Genomic DNA, 7,442 nt, shown 5'->3' on the forward strand with positions numbered 1-7,442 from the left:
TAGAGCATCACTACTCACCTCCCCCGGCCATATAGTATACAGGGGTGCATAGTGTACCTGTGTATACTAGGGATGAGCAAATCAAATCTGACAAATCTGAATTCATTATGAATTTCAGGAAAAATTTATTTGCAACAAATGTGAATATCACCGCGATTCGATTGCGCCAATCACTTCATTAAACTCCATTTAGTGCAGTTCATGCTCCAGGTCATCTAAAATGGTGTTTCCACATGTGAGGACATGGGGCAAGGAATCCTGGGAAGGCGGGTAGGCAGGATGACCCTTAATCACATGCAGCATGCAGCCTATCAGCAGCCAGCCACTCCTGTGATGTCACAGCCCTATATAATTGGCAACCATCTTGCAGCCAGTCATTTTAGCCTTTTATTGCAGAGAGAGAGAGAGGGGGGGACAGACAGTAGTGTGTGTTGCACAGAAAATAATTTTTACAGCAGCGATTCAACTACCAGTCACATCCGCGTTCTGTTGCAGAGAGAGAGGGACAGAGAGCAGTGTGTGTTGCACAGAAAAGCATTTTTACAGCAGCGATTCACCTACCAGTCACTACATCGTTCTATTACAGAGAGGGACAGACAGCAGTGTGTGTTGCACAGAAAGGCATTTTTACAGCAGCGATTCACCTCCCAGTCACATCAGCGTTCTATTACAGAGAAGGACAGAGAGCAGTATGTTGCACAGAAAAGCTTTTTTACAGTTGCGATTCACATGAAGCCCAAATCCAGCCTAGAAACACTGATAGGGAAAGGAGTAAGATTGAGAGAGAGAGTGCAATTTTGGGTGTAGTACACAGCGACTGTGTGCTACAGCGCTGGTGTGTACAACAACTGAAAAGCAAATAGTAGCCAGCCAGTTAGGGTGAGCAAAGCACTAAAAGCATACTGTCCTCTATTAAGTGTAACCTGTGCATACATCTAAGCGGGGTACCATTTTGTTTCTGTTAAAGTCTTAAGGACCTAGATACTGTGAAAGGCCAGCCAAAAGTACACACCTGCTGGTGTTATAGACAACTACTGTTTTACACGTAGTGGAGCGCATTGTCCTCCCCTCACAAGTGCATACCTCATACGTACATCTAAGTGGTGTACTATTTTGTTCCTGTTAAAGTCTTAAGGGCCTAGATACTGTGAAAGGCCAGCCAAAAGTGCACACCTGCTGGTGTTGTAGACAAATACTGTTTTAAGCGTACTGGAGCGCATTGTCCATCATAAGTGCATACCACATATGTCCATCTAAGTGGTGTACTATTTTATTCCTGTTAAAGTCTTAAGGGCCTAGATACTGCTTAAGGCCAGCCAAACATACATACCTGCTGGTGTTGTAGACAAATACTGTTTTAAGCATAGTGGAGCGTATTGTACTCCCCTTATATGCGCACTAAGTATGTCAGGCAGAGGAGTGCCAGGACGTGTACAGAGGAGTGACAGAGGCCTAAATTCATCATGCAGAAGTTGCAGCAGACTAGGGGCAGCAGGAGTCGCAGCGAGAGGCCAGAGCTCCCGGTATCAGCTAGCGGTCGTGCCTCGACCAGCAACCCATCTGCCATCAATCGATTGGTTAACACTGTCATCCACTTCATCACAATTGACATTTTACACCCTCAGTCAACAGTCGGTGGGTTCCTCAGGCACAACCCTCAGTTGACATGGCCCGGGAGCAGTCCCTGTCCTCCCATTGACTCTGTCCTATGCTGTTCCCTCCCCCACAGAAGTATCTTATGCTGTGGGTTCAGCTCCACTATTAAGTTAGGACGATCTACTAGAGGACAGTCAGCAGCTACTGCCCAGCCAAGAAGTGGAGAAGACCTCCACCGCTTCCTCTGCTAGGCGGGAAAGTAGTGATGAGGAGAGTGGCGTGGGAGGTGGAGTTGCGAGCATTCAGGCTCCTGAAGTAGACACTTTTGAGGAACCTGAGGAGGACATCAGTGACGTGCAGACACAACTCGATGGTGATGAAGCCGATCGCACTTGGGAGCCACATGCAGAAGAGGCTTCATTATCATCAGGAGAAGAGGGTTGCAGGTTGCCCGTGAGGCAGCAGCTGAGCCAGCAAGGTGGTAGCATGGTTGGCAGTCAGCATGATGGCAGAAGTGGAAAGTCTGGAGCCAAACGTGCCCGGGGTAGACCACTTGCTTCGCGGCAGTCTACCTTCCCGGGAGGTAGTGGAACAGGGGTTCCTGGAGTCGGCAGCAGTAGCAGTTAATCAGTGCGGACTGTTGGTGGGAAAATCAGCTACATCGGCGGTATGGCAGTTTTTCCATCAAGCATCCAGAGGATGTTAACCTGGCCACATGCAAGATGTGTCGGCAGAAGGTGAAGCGTGGCCAGGGTCCCAATGTTGGCACCACGGCCCTGCATCAACATATGCAGCGTCACCATAAAGCGGCCTGGGAGAAGCATGGCTCTGATGTGGTGGTCCAACCTGCTGCACCACCCAGTGGCACACCGCTCCCTGTTTCAGCCAGCCAAAGCTCCACCACCTCAGCTGAAGGGATCTGTGTGTCATACCCATCTTCTGTCGCTCCAGATGCTCCTGCTCCTCCTACTTCGAGTCAGTCATTCCGCCAGCAATCCATCGGACAACAGTATGCGCCCACTCATCCAACGGCGCAGAAGCTGAAAGTGCTCCTGTCCAAGTTGCTGGTGCTGCAGTCCCTCCCTTTTCGAAGGGTGGACTCTCCACCTCGGCTCGGCACAAGCTATCAGTTCTCTGAAAGGGGCAGAGTCCCAAGCCGTCATTTCTTTGCAAAGAAGGAAGTACCAGCCCTGCACAATTTTGTGGAACAGAAGGTGGGCCACTCCTTGAGCCTGTCGGTGTATACCAAAGTGCAGGGCAGCACCGACTTGTGGAGCTGTAGCTATGATCAGGGTCAATACATGTCCTTTACGGCCCACTGGGTGAATGTGGTTCCTGCACAGCCACAACAGCAACTTGGATAGGTCACACCGCTTCCGCCTCCACGCTCTCTGGCCGTTGGACCTGCCACAGTGTGCGACTCCGCCTCCTCATTCTTCACCATGTCCTCAGCCTCCACTGCATGGACTATTCTCAGTGTTCCTCCAGCATACCATGTGTGCAGGGCACGGCGATGTCATGCTGTTCTTCACATGGTTTGTCTAGGCAAACGGAGTCATACAAGGGAGAAACTGCTAAAAGTAATTCATCAATAAATCAGAGCATGGCTTACTCCACGAAAACTGGAAATGAGCACCCGACAATGGGAAGAACATCTTGTCTGCGTTGCGACAAGGAAGCCTGAGACATCGCTCTGCATGGCACACGTGTTCAATCAGTATGAAAAGCGGTTCCTGAAGAGTTCCCCCCATCTGCAAGATATCATAACAATGGGAAGGAAACTTTGCATGCACTTCAGCCACTCGTAAACCGCAAAGAACACCCTCCTTGAGCTGCAGCATCAGAACGGCATCCCCCAACATGGTCTGATTTGCTACATTTCCACACACTGGATTTCCACCCTCCATATGTTGGACCGACTATACGAACAGAGAAAAGCCATCACCGCTTTCTTGATGATCCAAGCAGATAGGGGGACTCCCCTATGTAACTTCAATGTCAATCACTGGCAGCTCATACGTGACACCTGCCATTTGCTCCGGCCCTTTGAGGAAGCCACATTATTAGTCAGTTGCCAGGATTATGGGATGAACAACGTCATTCCACTGCTTCATCTACTACAACACGTGTTGGAAACATTGGCTGGTCAGGGCACTGGAGACATGGCGCCTACATCTCATGGCCACATGAGGCCTGTGGGGGCTGAACTGGAGGAGGAGTGGGAGGGGCACAGTGGAGCATAGTTTAGGTTTCGTGAGATGGGCAGTTTTTCTAGTCATCTGACCGGAGAGGAGGAGCAGTAGCAGCTAGAGGAGCTAGAGGGTTATGAGGAAGGCGAGACAGAGGACCCAGACACACCGTGGCAGTATGCAGTGGAGATGGAGGCAGGGAGTCCCTCCAAGTCACTTGCACAAATGGCACAATGCATTCTCACTTGCTTGCGTAGTGACCGCAGAATTGCCAGCATTCGGCAGCGGGATGACTTCTGGCTCTCCACCTTATTGGACCCTCGCTTCTGGCACAAAATGGGGGCCTTTTTTTATACCCACTGAGAGGGAGGACAAACTGACCTAACACAGAGACATCTTATGTAGTCAGTTGGCCGATGCCTATCTGCGCTATCGTCCATCCTCTCACAGGTCTGACTCGGGGGCCCTCTGCACTCACCTTCCACTGCCATGGCTGCTGGGAGGGGTGGGGTGGCAGGAGCAGTACCAGCTCCATCAGCAGCAACCTGAGTCTAAAGTCGGTGATAAGAAGCTAACCCGCATAGTGAAGCTACTCATCAGCAGCAGGTAGACCTGGAGCATGACCTAAACCAGCAGGTGGTGGCATACCTTGAAATGACCATGCCAACACACCTTGAATATCCGCTGCACTTCTGGGCAGCCAAACTTGATTTGTGGCCGTAACTAGCAGAGTTTGCCCTGGAAAAGCTGTCCTGCCCAGCCAGTAGTGTGTCATCAGAAGCGGGTGTTTAGTGAAGCTGGGGCCATAGTCACCCCACGGAGAACTCGTCTGTCCACAAAAAATATGGAGAGACTGACCTTTGTGAAGATAAATCAGGCATGGATCAGCCAGGATTTCCACCCACCAATGCCTGATGCATCAGAGTAGATTGACCATGGTGCCATACCAGCACTTCACAAATATGGATAGTGCTAAACATAGATAGTGCTAAACATATTTAAGGAGCTACTCCCCAGTTACAGTTATTCCTCCGCATCAGACCACAAGTAAGTATTGAGGATATGCATTACGTAAAACAACTTTTAATAATATTCTTAGGATAAAATATAAGTACCCCATTTTTTTTTTTTAAACAAAAGGAAAGGTGTGCAAAAAACACCAAGTGCCACCTACACCACCAAGTATTGATGTGATGCAAAGACCTCTACAAGGTGGAAAGGAACAACGTATGGTCCATTGTAATCTGTGAGGGTAAAAACTTCCCCTGTAAGGCCCTTCTCTCGTATTATTAATCCCCTTCTTGGCAAGTGTTACTCGCCCTAAAAAGGGCAGCCCCACACAGGAACCTCTCCCTATTTCCACCTAAAAACACTGCCATTTCCCAGGGTTTTTAGGTGGAAATAGAGTTTCCTGTGTGGGGCTTTAAGGGAATTAATATTGCAACATTAAGACCTTACAGCGGAAGTTTTTTTTTACCCCCACTGGTTACAATGGACCATACATTGCTCCCTTCCACCTTTTAGATGTCTTTGCATCACATCAATACTTGGTGGTGAAGGTGGTACTTGGTGTTTTTTGCACATCTTTCCTTTTGTTTGATTTAAAAAAAAAAATTGAGTCCATATATTTTATCCTAAGCATTTTATGAAAAATTATGTTTTACATAATACATATCCTCAATACTTACTTGTGCACACTAACACTTTTATAAAAAGACCGTTTTCTTCTGCCTACCTGCCTCACCTATTATTCTGATGCTGCCACCTGCCTGATGCCACACATCTGATGCCAAGTTTTCCTTTTTTCACCCTCCTTCGTCAACGGCTACTGGTATTGCCACACACTGCACCACTCTGTCACCGGGTCACTTTCAGGACTCCTGATGCTGCTGTTTTCTCTTCCAGGATGTCTCATTCTACCACCATATGTTCTCTTTGTGCTGATTCCACCTCCAGGTGGTCTCATTCTGCCACCATATGTTCTCCTCATGCTGATGCCAGCTCCAAGCTGTCTCCTACTGCCACCATATTTTCTCCTCATGCAGATGGCAGCTCCAAGCTGTCTCATACTGCCACCATATGTTCTCCTCATGCTACTGCCACCTCCAGGCTGTGTCATTCAGCCACTATATGTTCTCCTCATGCTGCTGCAAATTCTAGGCTGTGTCATTCAGCCACTATATGTCTCCTCATGCTTCCGCCACCTCAACACTGTGTCGTTCAGACACTATATGGCCTCCTCATGTTGCCGCTACCTCAACGCTGTGTCTTTCAGCCTCTATATTGTGGTAACCACCGGTGTATGGTGGGACCACAGGTATTGCGGTGTGAGTTGTGAGATTTGATCTTATTAACCCCGGGGGTCGGATGGTATTAACCCCTATGTGTTATGACGCCAGTGTGGTTTTCGGGTTCTGGAACACCACACGCCCGGATTCTCCACTATCCCACGGGCTAGTAGTGAATAAAGAGTCCACAACCAGTTATGGGTAAATGGAGGTTTTACTGAGTAGAAGACAGGTGTAATTATCTTCACAGCTAAGGCCAGAATTCCCAGAGAGGTGGCCAATACCCAGAGGACCTCGCAGTTTGCTGGACCAATACATGTAATAAACTTGACTTTGACTTGTAATCAAACTTGACTTGACTATGTGCAGGACTTGACTAGTTGTAGTGACAGCAGACATAGACTTGTAGATTTACTGAAGAGACTTGTTGCTTTTGGGGCACTTCAGATGCTGATCAATTGACTCTAAGGCCTCTGGTGCTTGCTGCCTCAGCAAAGACTTGTTCTCAGCAGAAGGTGGTAAAGCTAAGACAGCTAATTAAAGATGGTCACCCCTTTATATAGTGGGGGCTGGACTAAAGCCCATTGGTCAAGCTGTGGGTCATAGGTTAAAACTGAAGGTCTCTCGGGAATACCTGTTACAACAAATCATGTAACTGCATAACATAAAATGTGACAGGCTTACTTACAGGTCCTTGAGACCTCTACAGGTCCTTTAGATTATCTAGACATAGGATTCTGTCTAAGCATAAAGGAACATACACATATTTATTAAACCAACAGGGAGACAACACGGGGAGACCCTGCAGGGGGAACCCCCAGGTCACTGAGGGACTTAACCTGACAGGGCCTACAGGTAGTATAGGATCATGTACCTGTACTGGGACATTACAATATGGTCTCCTCATGCTTCCGCCACCTCCAGGCTGTGTAATTCAGCCACTATATGTTCTCTTCATGCTTCCGCAAACTCCAGGCTGTGTCATTCAGCCACTATATGCTGCTGCCAACTCCATGCTGTGTTATTCAGCTTCTATATGGTCTCCTCATGCTTCCGCCAACTCCAGGCAGTGTCATTCAGCCACTATGTGGTCTCCTCATGCTGCCGCCAACTCCAAGCTGTGTCATTCAGCCATTTCATATTCTCCTCATGCTGCCGCCACCTCCACGCTGTGTCATTCAGCGACTATATGGTCTACTCATGCTGCCGCCACCTCCACGCTGCGTCATTCAGCCACTATTTGGTCTCCTCATGCTTTCGCCACCTCCAGGCTGTGTCATTCAGCCACTATATGTTCTCCTCATGCTGCTGCAAACTCCAGGCTGTGTCATTCAGCCACTATATGCTGCCGCCAACTCCAAGCTGTGTC

This window comes from Hyla sarda, chromosome 4 (genome assembly GCF_029499605.1).
Source record: "Hyla sarda isolate aHylSar1 chromosome 4, aHylSar1.hap1, whole genome shotgun sequence".
Taxonomy (NCBI): Eukaryota; Metazoa; Chordata; class Amphibia; order Anura; family Hylidae; genus Hyla; species Hyla sarda.